Consider the following 16,346-nt stretch of genomic DNA (forward strand, 5'->3'; position numbering starts at 1 on the left):
GGGTACCAATACTTTTGGCCAGCACTGTATGTGTACATTTTTATTTTAATTATTTTATTTTCAAAGTGGCAAAAAGGGCGTGATTTGAACTTTTGTGGGGGTTTTTTTCATATTTGAAGCTGTGATCTTCTGATCGCTTGTGATTTACAGAGCGGTGCATCAGCACAAATGCTGTTGTGTGCCTATGAATGCCAGTGCTCAGTCGACATTCACAGGAACTACGTCATGACAGTGACAGGGGTCATCAGCTGACCCCCAACTGTCACAACAACCTATTGGCGTCCTGCGATCACGTCATGGGGCCGTTGATATGTGCTGGGAATGGTGCACTGCCAGGCAGTGAGCGTCAAGTCCCGCTGTCAGAAATCAACAGCAGGATTTAACTCGCTAACACTTGCGGGTGAATCTCCAATCCATCCACATCCACACCTGTTAGAGGCATATGTTGGCTGATCAGATGAGCCAACATGTGATGGGAAACATGTGGGCTCGCGTAGTAGACATGACCATGGATGTACCTATGCTTCCAAGGTTGTGAAGTTAATAATCAGAAAAAAAAAAAAAAATCAGACATGTTCTGCCTCTACTGTCACACAATTTTCCTCCTTTGAAGCCTTCATATGGGAGTCACTTTGATGGCCCCTGTAAACAAGACACTAGACAGCTCCATATTCAGTACTGTGAAAAAGTTTTAGGCAAATGTTGAAAAAAATGAAAAGAATGCTTTAAGAAAATAGAAATGGTAATAGTTTATTTTTAGCAATTAACAAAATGCAAAGTGATTGGACAAAAGAGAAATCTAAATCAATATTTGATGTCACCACCTTTTGCCTTCAAAACATCATCAATTCACTTTACGGTTTTTGAAGGAACTCTGCAGGACGTTTGTTCCAAACATCTTGGAGAACTAACCACAAATCTTCTATGGGTGTAAACTTGTATAAATCATCTCTTCAAGTAATCTCAGACAGACTCAATGATGTTGAGATCAGGACTCTGTGGGGGCAATATATTCAGCAGTGAAGCTGCTGATTGGCCACAGCTGTTATGTTACGTGAACCCTGGGAGAACTAATGCAGGAATGGCTCACACCGGAGGTGAGTAAATCAGTTATTATTTTACTTAGTGGAAACACAATGATTGAGAAGAAGTTGTCCGAGTAGTGGACAAAATAAACACGTTATCTGTGTACTGTGGCACAGGTCAGGTCCTACAGCGCAAAATGAATGTCTTATATAACTGCTTTATAATGTCGTGAAGAGATTAATTTAGCATCCCAAACTGTATATAACCCAATAGAGTAAAATTGCTCCAAAAAGCAACCTCATATTGTAGAAACCTGTAGTTGAAAGTATGCATGTACAGGTTCAACATTGCTTCAGTGGTTTCTGGTGCAACTGTACTGCGGCCACCGAGCCACTCGGATCCGTGCTCGTACGGTGGGTGGTGGCTCGAGCCTCTCACGGACCCGGGGGTCACATCGCTCTGCAAGGGAGTTGGCGCTACACGCAGGGGCTTGACGGGGAGTTCCACGGCCGGGGCCGCTGTGGTTTGATTTGGGATGCAAGTTCGTGACGCCACCCACGGGTTGTGGTGAATAGATGGACACCATGGCTGCCGTTATCTAGGCCTCCTGGGGACGGTGTTGTGCAGCTTGGTGTTGACCCCTCCGTGGGTAGGGGAGCGATGGTCCCGGGGACCCGAGGGAGATGCTGAGGCATGGGAGCGGGTGCGTGATGGGTGCTGATGCTGTACGGCGCGGTGCGTGGCCTGAAGGCACTGGTGTACTCACTATGACACTGGAGTCTCTGGCAAACCAAATGGGATGATGAATGGGGCCCGCAGACGGCTCCAGCTTCTCCCAGAATAGGTTGGTGGTTTCCGCCTTTCTCCTGCACCTCTTTGTATGAATGTTTGACTCCTATGCCTAAACAACGATAGTCCGCTCCCCGACTTGTAGATGCCGTAGGAGCCCATTTGCCCGCAGACGCTGGCCCTTTGGGTCTCTATGCCTTGGCGGTGGCTTAACCCTGTATGGTTGGGCTGTTGTCTTCTAACGGGTCTTGTGTGGGACAGGTCCTCAAGTCCAGTCCTCAATCAGTTGATTTGACTCGGCCCTGTCGGTTCAGGGCTTTGTACTGGGTCTGAGTACCCCTCCTGGTGCTCCGGTTTCCAATCGGTTCTCCGGTTCGGTACCGGCGGGCCACCGCCCAACCCCAGTCCCTACGGTTCTACCGGCTGTAATCCCAGCTCCTGCAGATGGCCACCACCGTCTGCCTCCTTGCCAAAGGTGACTGGGCTCCAACCCAGCCACCGGAGTAGTCTGCTGGCAGGCCTGGACACAGGTCTGCCCTTGAACTTGACTTCTCTCTACTCTGCACTACAACTGTCTGACTGTTTTCCCGCGTCCAGGCCAGTGAACTCCTTGGTGGGTAAAGCCAACCGCCTGGCTCCACCCCCCCCTGGTGTGGACATCAAACCTGGAGGGTGGTGACAAGGGTTTCTTGGTTGGCTGCTGTCACCTGATCGGGGAGGGGGGTGATGTGTGTGTGACTACCTGGGACAACCTGACTAGTTTAGGGCGTCACACAACCAAATAGAAAAATAGTGTTTGAGGAATAGTAGTATTGAAAGAGTTTACTCATTTATTGGGACCCTTAGCACTGACATGAATCAGACTACAATTGGCTTTGACAGCTGTAAAAAAAAACCAAATAAAATAAAGAAAAGAACAAAAAAAAAATCAAAACAGAAAAAAAGTTTGTTTGCTATTTTTGGCTGTAAAGTTGTCTCCAATCTATTGGATATGGGATGGACTCCCGACCGTACCAAACGGCAGGTGCTAACCCTACAACTTGTTTGCATAGTATTCCAATCATCATTTACTGTACAAGGTCTTGCATATTTTTGCTCTTTGTGATTGTACACAAAACTATATGGAAATATAAAAAAAAAAGTTTGTCATAGTTTTTTTTCTCTCATTTTGAGTATATGGCACTTAGGTATTTCTATATTAATGTTTAGGGCTTCCCACTGCTGTATAATCAGCAGCCTCATTGCCCCTGTAAATTTTATTGGTGAAGCCACACAGCTTTGCTTTTATTGTGTGTTGGACGAGCCTGACTGCTGAATGCTTCTGAGACCTCCTGAGAACCTCTATACCTAAACTGGTAATGCAACAGGTGCAAATACTTTTGCAAAGGCAAGGACTTGATGATAATATGTTACTTAATACAGACATTGAAGACAATATTCTGGAAAGATATATCTCATGACTCAATGGCAGATACTTGGGAAAATAAGGATTGAGCATTTTGCCTTTGGACATGCCGAGTTCTATATACTGCAAGAAGATTTGCCATTCTTCTCCCGATCTCCTATGACAGTATATCTCATTTATTGCCAATATACATTCTATATACAGTACCTCTGGCTTTATTTTGAGATCCCTCCTTGTTTCTATTCAATAGGAACATTCATTGCTTATTTCAGTCTGTCCATGAGGACAAACACATGCAGAATGGATTACAGTTATATTATGTATACAGTGGAACCTTGGATTACGAGCATAACTGGTTTCGGGAGTGTGCTCTTAAAGCAAGTTACTCTTATATCAAAACGAATTTTCCCATAGGAAATAATTGAAAACACAAACAATTCGTTCCACAACCCAAAAATATTTACTGTATTTATACAAAGTTATTACAGTAATACAAAATAATGTACAGTAAAAATTTATAGCGCAAATTAAACTGCACTTTAGCTTACAATAGAATTGTTGGTGTGCGGGAGGTACAGTATAAGCAATGTGCTGTACTGGTTAGCAGAAAAAATGTACCATACTGTATCCACAAATGCAAATTGATAGACATGCTATATAGTATATACTGTACTGTACAATGGTATACTGTATACAGTACATATGTACAGAAAGTTACCTCCAGAGCGCGTCAGAGCACGGTGAAAGGCCGGAACCGGAAGTGTGCACAGGGAGTATTTGCTCTTATTGCAAAGCATTGCTCTTAAACCAAGTTACAAATTTGTAAAAATCTTTGCTTGTCTTGCAAAACACTCTCAAACCAAGTTACTCTTAATCCAAGGTTCTACTATATATGATCTATTATGTCCATCTCATAACATATTTTACACCCTAGAAGTGCACAGTGAAAGTTTCTATTGATTTACAGCAAGCAGAGATCCACAAGTTCCACAAGGAACTAATATATGGATATATCAAATATACAATTTGTAATCCTGAAATAAATAGCATTTATTTGCACAAATCATTGTGCTTTGGTAAGAAATAAGAGAAATGTGATGATTAATGAATAAAATTTCCAAACATACCGGTAGTCATGAGACCTGTAGTCGGTAAATAAATCAATTTCGGTACTCGATGTAAAGTCACCACTAGGGGAGCCGGAACTCTGGTGTATGTAATAGGACTATGAATCTACAATGTGTCACAGAAGTAAATCACCAAATGATTCAACAGAAGAGTCGTACAAGCAGAGTTAGAGCCAGGAGGTCACGCAGTACAAGGGAGTAGGCGCAGTCAGTGTGAGGGGCAAGCCGAGAGGCAGGAACTGGAAGAGCAAGCAATGGGGGAAGTTGCAGAGACGGAACAACAAACAGGATGCAGGAGTGGAAGACCGGAAGGAAAGACAAGACCGAGGGGACGGTAGTCAGGAAGACCGGACTAAACAGGGAGGATGGGAGTCAGGGATTTCAGACAAAATGGGGAGGACAGGAGTCAGATGAGGTCGGACGAGGTAGCGGGCAGAATCAAGAGGACTTACAAAAATCAGGCAAGCATGCTGCAGAGCAGGGCTATAACTGGCGCCGAATCGATGGAGGTGACATCCTAATAAAGCGGCGTGATCCCGGGAACGAGGCACAGAAGGATAGGTTCCTCCCACCAGACTAGAACAGGGAAACACTGACCGCAGGAACAGGTGACAAATACAATTCTGTAACAGCATAGTCCAAACTGTATCGTGACACTCGAACCGTACAACCTGGATGTGTGTGTGGCGCCCTGGACAAGCCAGGGGCCACAGAGCACAACACCCACACACCCCACACTCCCAGCAGGCACACCAAAGCCAGAACACAAAACCCTTGCTGCCTTCCTCCAGGGGCTGATGATCACACCAGGGGGTGGGACAGGCGGTTGGCCCTGCCCACCGAGGAGTTCACAGTCCTGGAGGCGGGAAAACCAGGCAGATTGAGTTGAGTAGTGAAAGTGAGCAGAAGGAAGTAGTAGTTGAGCAGCCTGAAGTTGGTCCGGGTGTGTGGCCCGGACAGATCAGCAAGGTTGGCAGACGGTGGTGACCGTCTGCAGGAGTGGCCGATTGGAGTCTACCGTAAGGACCGTGGACGGGCGGTGGCCCGGCGGTACCGGACCGGTACACAAAGAGAAGCCAGCACCAACTGGCAGGAGCTTTTTGGACCCCGGCAAGGCTAGGAGTCGCCGTGAATTTGCCGAATCCGTTAGTGAAGGGGACCTCCTGGGTTTCCAAACAGTCAAGTCCCGACAGAAGGCAACAGTCCAACCAACAGAGGGAGACACCGCCACCGCCAAGGCAACCGTTTCTCAGGGCCAGCGCCTGCGGGCAAAAGTGGCTCCTCCGGCCCATATCCAAGCCGGGGAGCGGGTTACCGGTGGGAACCCATTGGAACCGTACAGACATCTTAGGTGCAGGGAAAGGCAGTTGCCACCAACCTGCCGGGAGCAACAACACCGCAGCGCTGCCCCCGCGACCCTGCACCTCCCCAGGCCCCGTAACCTGCCTGCCATCCATCCCTACCCCATCACCGGGCCCCGGGACAACCAAACCCCCTACCCACGGAGGGGAGAACTAACAACAAAGCTGCTCCCAGTCACCGCTCCCCCCGGGATCCCCGTCTAGAGCAGCGGTGGTGTCACCAAAATCACCACAACCGTGGGTGGCGTCACGGACAATATCCATAATCAAGACCCCCACAACCAATCAACCCCCCTTTTCACTCACGGGCGAGGAACGCCGCTCGAGTCCCCGGGATCCGGCCCACCGCTCGAGCCACCACCGAGCAGCAGCCGCAGCAGCAGCGGCCGGACCTGAGCAGTGGGAGAGCGCAGCGCCCCCTCCTCCGCCCGCGACAACTTGGCGTCACGAACAGGATCCTACCGTTCTACCGATTGGTGGAAGTGCGCCTTGTGTGACCGCCGGAGGTGTCCGGCCGGAAAATTTGAAAAGCCGCCATCTTGGGCGCGAAGAGTTCCCGCTCGAGCGTCTCCTCGAGTAGTGAAGGCGCGAAGGCCTAAACCCCGCCCCGATAGAGGAGGAGCCGGAGAGAGGCTAAGGGGGACGGAAACAAGATGTCTGCGCCCGACGAAGCCGCTGGGGGAGCGGCGGACGCAGCCGCGGAAGCACCTGTAAATGGAAATGGGCCTGCCCAGGTCCCGGCCGCGCTGGCGGGGGGCGCCGCGGCCCCAGCTCTCGCTCAGGTGATGCCGTTCTCTTTGCCCTATGTACCCGGAGCTGCCTGGCTACCGCAGTACGATGGGAAACCTGATGCCTTGCAGGTTTTCCGGAAAAAACTTAGCCCGCTGCTAGAATTGTACCCCCTGACTGATAAGCAACGTGAAGCGCTAGTGCTGGGGCAGATAACCGGCGCGGCTGAGCAAGAGGCGGAGACCTGGGCCGAGGGGGACCGGTCCTCTGTAGCCACCATCTTTGAAAAGCTGCAGACTGCATTTGAGACCCGTACCGAGGCAGAGTTGCGGATGCAGTTCTATCAATGCCGACAACGGCCCGCAGATAACATCCGGGACTATGCTCTGCGCCTGCAAACCGCACTCCGCACACTGAAGCGGGTGGACACCATCAGCAGTGTGGACAGTAACAAGATGTTGAGTGAGCAGTTTGTGCAGGGGATGAGGTCCTCCGAAGACCGTAAGCAGCTTCGGCTGTGGGCCCTAAACACCCTGACGTGGACTTTGCCGTATTAAAGGAACGAGCCATCAAAGCTCTGCAACCCCCCGCATTGGAAGCTCCTGAGCCAACCCTGTGGCCAGTTGAGACTGCTCCTGTTGTGGTGGCTCCTACCATACCGGCACCTCCAGTGCCTGCAGCCCCAAGCGGGGCGATGGAAGAGCTCGCTGCTCGAGTTCGCCGCATGGATGGGGACCTTGCTAAGATTCTCGCTGCACTCCAGCCTCCAACCAGATCCCAGGAACTGGTGGAGATGTAGCTCGCCGACAGCCCGGAGAACTTCCCCTGGATGCAGCGGAGAAGGGCCAATGGCTCACGGAACGGGCCCCCAATCTGTTACAGGTGCAGCAAACCCGGCCACTACGCCCGACGGTGTCCGTTAAACGAGCAACCCCTGGGGCCACGGGCCAATCCTCAGGAGTAGAACCCCATGGCCCCCCAGACTGGCGGGACTGGTACATCGGGGCCCGGCCTATCATCCCCGTGGCTGTGGACGGCATACCGGTGATGGCTCTCCTGGACACTGGATCACATGTGCTGACCCTATTGCAGCAGCTGGCTGCCACGGCGGCGGGGAGCCGACAGAGAGCTGTGCAGCATGAGATCCGAGCCTTAATGTACCGCCAGCATGTGAACTCGACGGGAGGAGAGATTGGTGGGGTGAGAGTGATGGATGTTGCCCCGTTGATTGTGCCCCCTAGGAGTGAGATGATGATTTGGTGTAGGGCAGCAGTAGGGCCTCAGGGGCGTGACTAACCTGCCATGATAGAGCCCATGCCCTCCGAGCACTGGCCCACAGTAATGGCCGCCCGAGGGGTGGTAGATGTAAAGAAGGGGAGAGTGCCTGTGAGGGTGCTGAACTGTGGGGAGGAAGAAGTCAGGCTTCCCCGGTATGCTCCACTTGCCAAGTTGCTCACTCTGGATCCCCACACCATCCGCGAGGCAGTTCCCCCAACCTCACCACCGACTGCCAGCACTCACCCGCCCCAAGGGGAGTCAGATGAGTGGCACCGACAGTTACACGTAGGCACTGACGATACCCCTACACATCACAAAGAAGGGGTATACCGGGTGGTACGGGAGTATGGGCAAGTTTTTAGCAAACATCCCCTAGACTTTGGGCAGATCAAAGGGGTCCAACACCATATCCCCACCGGTGAACACCCCCCTATCAAAGATAGGTACAGGCCTATTCCCCCTGCACATTAGCAGTGTGCCAAGGACATGTTGAAGAACATGAGGGAGGCAGGGGTTATCAGGGACAGCTGTAGTCCCTGGGCCGCCCCGTTGGTACTGGTTAAGAAGAAGGACGGTACCATGCGGATGTGTGTGGATTACCGGAAGATTAACCAGATAACGCATAAAGATGCTTACCCACTGCCCCGTATTGAAGAGTCCTTGGCCGCACTGAGAACCGCGAACTACTTCTCTACCCTTGACCTCACCAGCGGGTACTAGCAAGTGGCTGTGGCACCCGAGGACCGGGAGAAAACTGCCTTCACCACCCCAATGGGGCTCTGTGAATTCAATAGTATGCCGTTCGGGCTGTGCAACGCCCCTGGAACCTTCCAACGGCTGATGGAATGCTGTCTGGGGCATCTAAATTTCGAGACCGTCCTGTTATACCTGGATGATGTGATTGTGTACTCCCAGACGTATGAAGCCCACCTGGAGCACCTGGCCGAGGTGTTCGCGTCCCTTGCCAAATACGGGATGAAGTTGAAGCCCTCCAAGTGTCACCTGCTGAAACCCAGAGTGCAGTACCTGGGGCATGTGGTGGGTGCAGAAGGTGTCGCCCCTGACCCCGAGAAGATCACTGCCATCCAAGACTGGCCGAGGCCAACCACGGTGAGGGAAGTAAGGCAGTTTCTGGGTCTGGTGGGGTACTACCGTCGCTTCATCAAGGGGTACACAAAGATGGCTGCCCCCATGCAAGACCTCCTCGTGGGACAGACCAAAGGTGGTAGACCCCTCGGAGCCCCACTGGTGTGGGAAGAGAGGCATGAGGGATCCTTCCGCCAGCTGAAAGCGGCCTTGACCGGAGAGGAGATCCTAGTGTATCCCGATTACAGCCACCCGTTCATCCTCTACACCGATGCCAGCAATGTGGGCTTGGGGGCAGTCTTATCCCAGGTCCAAGACGGGAAAGAAAAAGTGATTGCTTATGCTAGCCGAAAACTCCGACTGACTGAAAGGAATCCTGAGAACTACAGCTCTTTCAAGCTCGAGCTCCTGGCGCTGGTGTGGGCTATCACCGAGCAGTTTCGCCATTACCTGGCCGCAGCAAAGTTCACCGCTTTCACGGATAACAATCCACTGACGCACCTGGACACGGCTAAGTTGGGCGCATTGGAACAGCGGTGGGTGGCCAGGCTAGCCAACTACGATTTCACCATCAAATACAGGGCCGGTCGTGCCAACGTTAATGCTGATGCACTCTCTCGGATGCCCCACCTGTCGGAAGAAGGGAGCGAGGATGACGACCTCGAAGAGATCGAGTTGCCTGCATTTCACCAGCCACCAGCTGAGAAGGTGCATGTCTACCAACAACGGGTGAACCTGGACCCGCTGCCCAGTCAGGAGTGGCAGGAAGCTCAAAACCAGGCGCCCGCTGTCCGCCTAGTCAAGATCCTGGTGGAGCAAGGTGCTGCTGGAAAAGACCCTGCCGCCCCAGCTGAGGCCCAACGCCTGTGGCGAGAACGGACCAGGTTGTATCTACACCAGGGGAAGTTGTACCGTGAGCTGATTAACCCGAAGACTCATGAGAAAATCCGCCAGTTGGTGATTCCCCAAGCTAATGTGCCCACTGTTCTACAAGCGTACCATGATGGTGCCGGACACTTCGGATGGAAGAAGCTGGAAATGCTGTTGAGAGAGCGGTTCTATTGGAGCGGGATGCGGGAGTCTGTAGAGGCCTGGTGCCGAGAATGCGGCCCTTGCACACTGAGAAGGAAGGACGAGGCCAGCCAGAAGGCGCCCCTACACCCGATCGTTACACATCAACCACTGGAGCTGGTCGCCCTGGACCATGTAAAGCTCACCCCCAGCCGAAGTGGGTACACCTACGCTCTAACCATAGTAGACCACTATTCAAGGTTCATGGTGGTTGTCCCAGTCAAAGACCTAACTGGCCGTACCGCCGCTAGAGCGTTCCAGGCTTATTTCTGTCGACCACATGGATACCCTGAGAAGGTGCTTACTGACTAAGGCCCGGCCTTTAAAGCGGAGGTGTTCCATGAGTTCTGTCAGTTGTAGGGCTGCAAGAATATCCGGACCACGCCTTACCATGCCCAGACCAACGGCATGTGTGAGAAGATGAATCACTTTGTCCTGGGCCTCCTCAAGACGTTGCCGCTAGAAGAGCGGAACATGTGGCCGGAGTGTTATGGATGGGATTAAATGCATATTGAATCCATATTGAATATAATCAAGAAAATGCTGGACTAACAAAATGGCCTTTGATTTAGCTTCTTCTTTCTAAACCCACCCATGTCTGGAAATTGCAGACATTGCAGACATGGGACTTTCCACTAAATCATAAGACGAGACATACTTTTATTTCAATACATGCTGAGTTAGCTTAATATAAGATTATGAAATGCATACACATATATATTACTCGATGTAAGCTGTTTTTGTAAGATTAACCAATAGGATTATAGTAGGCACCCTTGGCCCTCAGCCAAGGGTCTTTTGATATTATACCCTTTACTTCCCTTAATAAACTCAGAATTCTACATCCATCATGACTGGCTGTCTTTGATTTGTGTAGATATAGATATCGCATGCGATATAGGTCTTTAATAATAGATTTGGAATACAGGTGTCAAAGGGATAGATGCGTATCATATGAATGGCATCAACCTAAATTAAGGCTTTATCATTTGGCGTCCCAGCGCGGGGCTAGGGCGGACAATACGTCCCGGAACCGAGGAAAGCCGTGATATCACTCTCACTCTACCTTGACCACAGAGCGGACTGGAGATTGCAACTCCAAAGAGGTGAGAAAATTTGTTATCTTATCTTAGCCTTCTGTGTTACAAATTTTTTTTCGGGGGAAGAGTGAGGTGTCGGCTTCCAGAGTCCAGACACACTTGATGACCGACCTGTCAAAAGTCCTAGCTCCTGAACCCGGTCATAATCAAGACTTTGACACCTGGTATCGCTCTAATCACTGTGTTTGCAGCGAGGTTGGCTGCAGAAAAGCAGAAGTTCTATGTTTTATTTTTCTCTGACAATTGCACGGGAAAAAAGAGGAAGTTGTGTCACGGGAATATATTTGATATAATTTGATATATATTGAATCTGGTTTCTTCTATGAGATACACTGATGTGACGTGTCCGGTCGATAGTCAGTAATTGATAAATCTAAAGGGCAGGTACAGGTGTCAGGGTAAGAGTCCTGACTGTATCCTGGTGGTCTTCCAGAGAGGAGACGAAAAGGGGGATTGGTTTTGGCCAATACAGTGTCATGGTAAGAGTCCTGACTGTATCTGGTGGAATTTGATGTTCTCTGCGATCCTAGGTAGGAGAACATTGGCAGAATCCCTTCTTGACTTTGGTTTTAAACAGTATTATTGATGTTCTGGACGGACCGTTCGAGGAAGGTGTATATAGTGTGAACAGAGGTTACTGGTACAGGAAGTAAGAGATAGTGAGGGTGAATTTAGTATCGATCACCCACGTGACACCTCTTCCTGGTAGGACAGCCCGTTGTTTTTGTGGTCTGTGGACTGAGATAGAAATTCTGTGTATTTTGTGTATTCTGTGGATGTGTATAGTCGCTGGTCCGAAAAGAGGAAGTGGATTACGGCAGATCAGAAATTCAGGTTGACGTGTTAGTTTTAAGTCGTGTACCCCTGAAGCATGGGGTCTAATCAGTCCACACCTGTCAGGTTAACGGCAGAAGAATTAGTAAGCGAACGAGAAGGAAGGAAGTATGTTAAAAATATGAAGTCGCTCTTGAAGGTGGCAGGAATTACTGCCAAAAAAGGCAGGTTAGAGGAGCAGGAATGGAAAGATGTTTTGTCAAATAAGCGAGGGATCTTGAAAGATAAAGATCTCCTTATGGATGCTGAGGCATGGTATAGAACGTCAAAGGACGTTAAAAGATTGGCCTGGAAAGAGGAATGGGATAGAGATGGTAGATATTTCTATATTGCACCAGCTCAGAAAATGGCTCCTCAGGAAGTGGCCAAGCCCATTAGAAAGCAATGCCCACCACCCTATATGTCATCCTCAGAGGGTTGGACTTGTGTAGTTTGTCAAACCCAAAATCCTAACTGGAGAGAAACTTGTGCAGTGTGTGGGGCTCCCCGCCCACACACGGCCACCTCCCTGTTTCCTGTTGTAACTAGGGAAGGCATGCCCTTCGTCCCGGCCTCCCTAGCTTCTGCAGACGCCATTGCAGGGCGGGCCGCACCCAGTTCCTCTTCAGCAACAAATGTAGGACACAAGGCCACTGGCCTATTTGTGGCTGGAGCAGCAGATGGCACCGAGGAGGGGCAGGAATATGACGATGCTGATACATCCCCACCACCAAAACTGTCCCCAGTAGAGACAAAACCCACAATCTCCAGCTATGGAGAAAAACTACAGGTGCTGCCCTTATTTGAGGATGACAGCCCACACACGGCATCGCACCCTGATCACGATAGTTACAGACTTGGTGCCGAAAACAGACAAGAACGCCCCAAATATGTAACATGGAAGCCACAGGAGGCGGCAGTTTTAGTAAATTCCCTTCCTGATCCTGATACCCATCCGATGCCTTTCTATAGAAAGATGTGCCAAATCCAGAAAACTCACTCTGCCACATATTCTGATTTGTATGGGCTCGCCCAAATTAAAGCTGGGGATTCTTTCTGGCCAGTAATGGAGTCGGGTTTAGAATTGGGGTTTGGTGCTTCCCCAGCTTATTTGCAGACATATGAGTCGGGGGAACAGTTCTGTCACAGGTTATGTGAATGGGCAAAGGAACGTCTTACACACCAGTCTGTCTCTCTACAAGACATGGTCCAGGAAAAGGGGGAGACAGTTGAAAAGTTCTATCATCGGCTGAATCAGTTGTTTTTAGATTTGGGGTTCAGTTATAGAGAGAAAGCCCATACCCAGACATGGGTGCAATCCTTTGTCTCTGGTCTCCGAGAGCCCATACGCAAACAACTGCAGCTAGTAACCCCTGATTACAGAGTAAAAGACCAAGATACTCTCTTCCAGATAGCAAGAGGTGTTGAAATGAATCTGGCAGTGTCCAAGTCTACACCACGTACGAATGTGTTACTTGCACAGTCACCTAAGGAGAACCAGGAGCTCCAACCCCTCAAGACAGGTAGAACATGTTACAGGTGTGGACGGACTGGTCATATACGAAGATATTGCAGAACAGTACTTCAGCACAATGACACCAACCCCACCCCCGTGAGGGGTCCCACAGATCAGCAGCAGCAATCATCAGCTGATCTACCTCCTCCCCCACCTCTCCAATAGGAGATTGGCAAGCTGGATCCACCACCGTCTTTCAACTTGCTATACAATCATACTCCCAAGCAAGCTAGCGGTCCTACTCCTACCATACAGGTGGAAGTAGAAGGGAAATCCATTCCCTTTTTGGTGGATACCGGTGCAGCCAGAAGCGTCATTAGGTATGCAGATTTACCTGACCCAGATTGTCTCACAGATGAAGTTGTCCCATGTGTGGGTATTGATGGAACCACCCGAAGTACTCCAATGACACGTCCTTTGAATCTCAGCCTGCAACCTACACACAGCATGCTTTCACAGCTTGTGGTATCCAACACATGTCCCGTGAATCTCTTAGGCACAGACCTGCTCAGGAAGCTACATGCTCGTATCTCTTTCAACAACGATGGTACTGTCTCTTTAACTACCCCCCTGGATCAGGAAGAAGTGTCGCAAGTGTTCGGCCTTTTCTGTATATCCGAAGATGTGAAGCCCACCTCTGACACCTGGCTATCACAGGTCCCTGATATACTCTGGTCACAAGGTCCAGAAGATGTTGGAAGACTGCCAGTCCAACCAGTGGAGGTGAAGCTTAAACCAGGAGCCTTACTTCCCCGCAAGCCACAATATCCACTCTCAATTCAACAGTCTGCTGCTATCTCTCATCAGTTAGAATGCTATCTCAAGAATGGAACGATCATACCAACTAAATCTCCCTGCAACACACCGTTGTTTCCAGTAAAAAAGAAAACAAGGAAAGGAGAGCCGGTTACTTACCGAATGGTCCAAGACTTGCGTGCAGTGAATGAAGCCACAGTGCTGGACACTCCAATGGTGCCTAATCCACATACACTGCTGGCTGGCATCCCATCTACTGCTTCCTGTTTTACCGTAGTGGATCTAGCAAATGCTTTTTTCAGCGTTCCATTAAGTGCAGATTGTCAACATCTTTTTGCTTTTACCCATGAGGGCCAGCAGTATGCATGGACAGTGATGCCCCAAGGGGCCCAGAACAGCCCATCCATGTTCAGCCAAGCAATGACTGATGTATTAGAACCATGGAAGATCACTCACCCTAATGTGGTCTTGCTTCAATATGTCGATGATCTTCTCCTCTGCTGTGATTCTCTGGAAGAAGCCCAAGAAAGCTCAATCTCACTGCTACAGTTCCTTGCACTGAATGGATGTAAAGCTTCCAAAAACAAACTCCAATTCTGCCAGGAGAAAGTCGTGTTCTTGGGACACTGCATCTCGCATCAAACTAAACATTTAACAGCAGATAGGAAGTCAGCCGTTGAGCAAATACCACTTCCCCAAAATCACACTCAACTGCAATCCTACTTAGGGATGACGTCATACTGTCGTGCGTGGATAATGGACGCCTCCCTGCTGATGGAACCTTTATATGAATGTTTGAAGACTCAGCCATTCAGTTTAACAGAGGAGGCTATAGATGCATTCTACAAGCTGAAAGATATCATATCTTCCTCTCCAGCCCTGGGTTTGCCAGACTATCAAAAACCATTCTGCCTGTTCGTCATGGAGAAAGCAGGACATGCTACGGGGGTTTTGACCCAGTCTCACGGAGGAAGACAGCGGCCCATTGGATACTACTCGGCCAGACTGGATCCTGTCGCCCGAGGAGCACCATCCTGCATGAGAGCGGTGTTCGCAACTCACCTGCTGTTGGACAAGACCTCTGACATCGTTCTAGGTCATCAGTTGAAGATCAAGGCTCCACATGATATCACTGCCATCCTGGCACAGACTCAGCCGAAGCATCTCTCTTCCGCTCGTCACTTGCGGCTACAGTGCTCCCTGCTGCTTCCCGACAACGTAACCATCTCCCGGTGTGCGGTCCTTAACCCTGCTACTCTCCTCCCTCTCCCATGGGGGGAGTGTCCCACCTCTGACACCTTGGTGGAAGAGGTAGTCGACTCAGGCATAGCACAGCATGATTGCCTTGCTCTCATGAGGCAGGAAACCTCTGGATTCGATACCGTGAAAGATACACCCTTAGAAGACCCTGACTTAACCCTCTTTGTGGATGGATCAAGGTATGCAGATAAAGAGGGGCAGTTTCGCACGGGGATAGCGGTGGTAACAGAAGATGCTGTGATGATGACACAGGCGTTACCCGCATCCTTGTCCGCTCAAGAAGCTGAGATACGCGCTCTCACTGAAGCCTGCAAGATGGCGGCTGGAAAGAAGGTGAACATTTACTCTGACTCCCGCTATGCATGGGGAATCGCTCACGATTATGGACCAATATGGAAGGCGAGGGACTTCATCACCACAAATGGCACACCTGTACGCCACCACAAGGCCGTAAAAGAACTGATGGAGTCTTTGCTATTGCCAGATACAGTCGCGGTGCTCAAGGTCAAGGCCCACACTGGGGAACCTCAAAGGAAGCACTGGGAAATGCTCTCGCTGACAGAACAGCCAAAGAAGCAGCACTACAAGCACTCGTCACTGAAGTGACCAAGTTATGCTCCCTAACCAATCCTGAAGAACAAGAAGAGGGGAAAGATGGAAAGTCTTGGGAAGACATGGTCCGCATTCTTCAGAAGCAGGCCTCGAAAGAAGAGAGAGACAAATGGATCCAAGATGGAGCAGTACAGAATGAGAAACATCTGATACTGGAAAAAGGGAAACCATGCCTTCCGCGTGCTCTCTACCCGATGGTGGCCAGATGGGCCCATGGCATTACACATCAGTCAAAGATGAAGATGCACAATCTTGTGAGAGAGTACTATCACGCACCTGGATTTTCCACTGCAGCAGCAAACTACACGAAAGGATGTCTGGTCTGCGCCCGATGCAACCCTGGGAAAACGGAGAAGACGCCTCAGAAGTGTACACCCAAGCCGTTGTACCCCTTCCAGCGCATACAGATAGATCACA

General features: G+C 50.1%; 1 long non-coding RNA gene across 1 annotated transcript in view; it reads left to right on the plus strand.

Moving 5' to 3' along the window:
* The first annotated feature begins 10,722 nt into the window (after positions 1 to 10,722).
* LOC142310000 (uncharacterized) overlaps positions 10,723 to 16,346 on the plus strand; it is a 33,955-nt gene continuing 28,331 nt past the window's right edge. The window contains exon 1 of the long non-coding RNA XR_012754056.1: positions 10,723 to 10,978. This is a non-coding gene — a long non-coding RNA (uncharacterized LOC142310000). The remainder of the gene's footprint in view (positions 10,979 to 16,346) is intronic.

Source organism: Anomaloglossus baeobatrachus, chromosome 5 (assembly GCF_048569485.1).
Source record: "Anomaloglossus baeobatrachus isolate aAnoBae1 chromosome 5, aAnoBae1.hap1, whole genome shotgun sequence".
In the NCBI taxonomy this organism is placed as follows: domain Eukaryota; kingdom Metazoa; phylum Chordata; class Amphibia; order Anura; family Aromobatidae; genus Anomaloglossus; species Anomaloglossus baeobatrachus.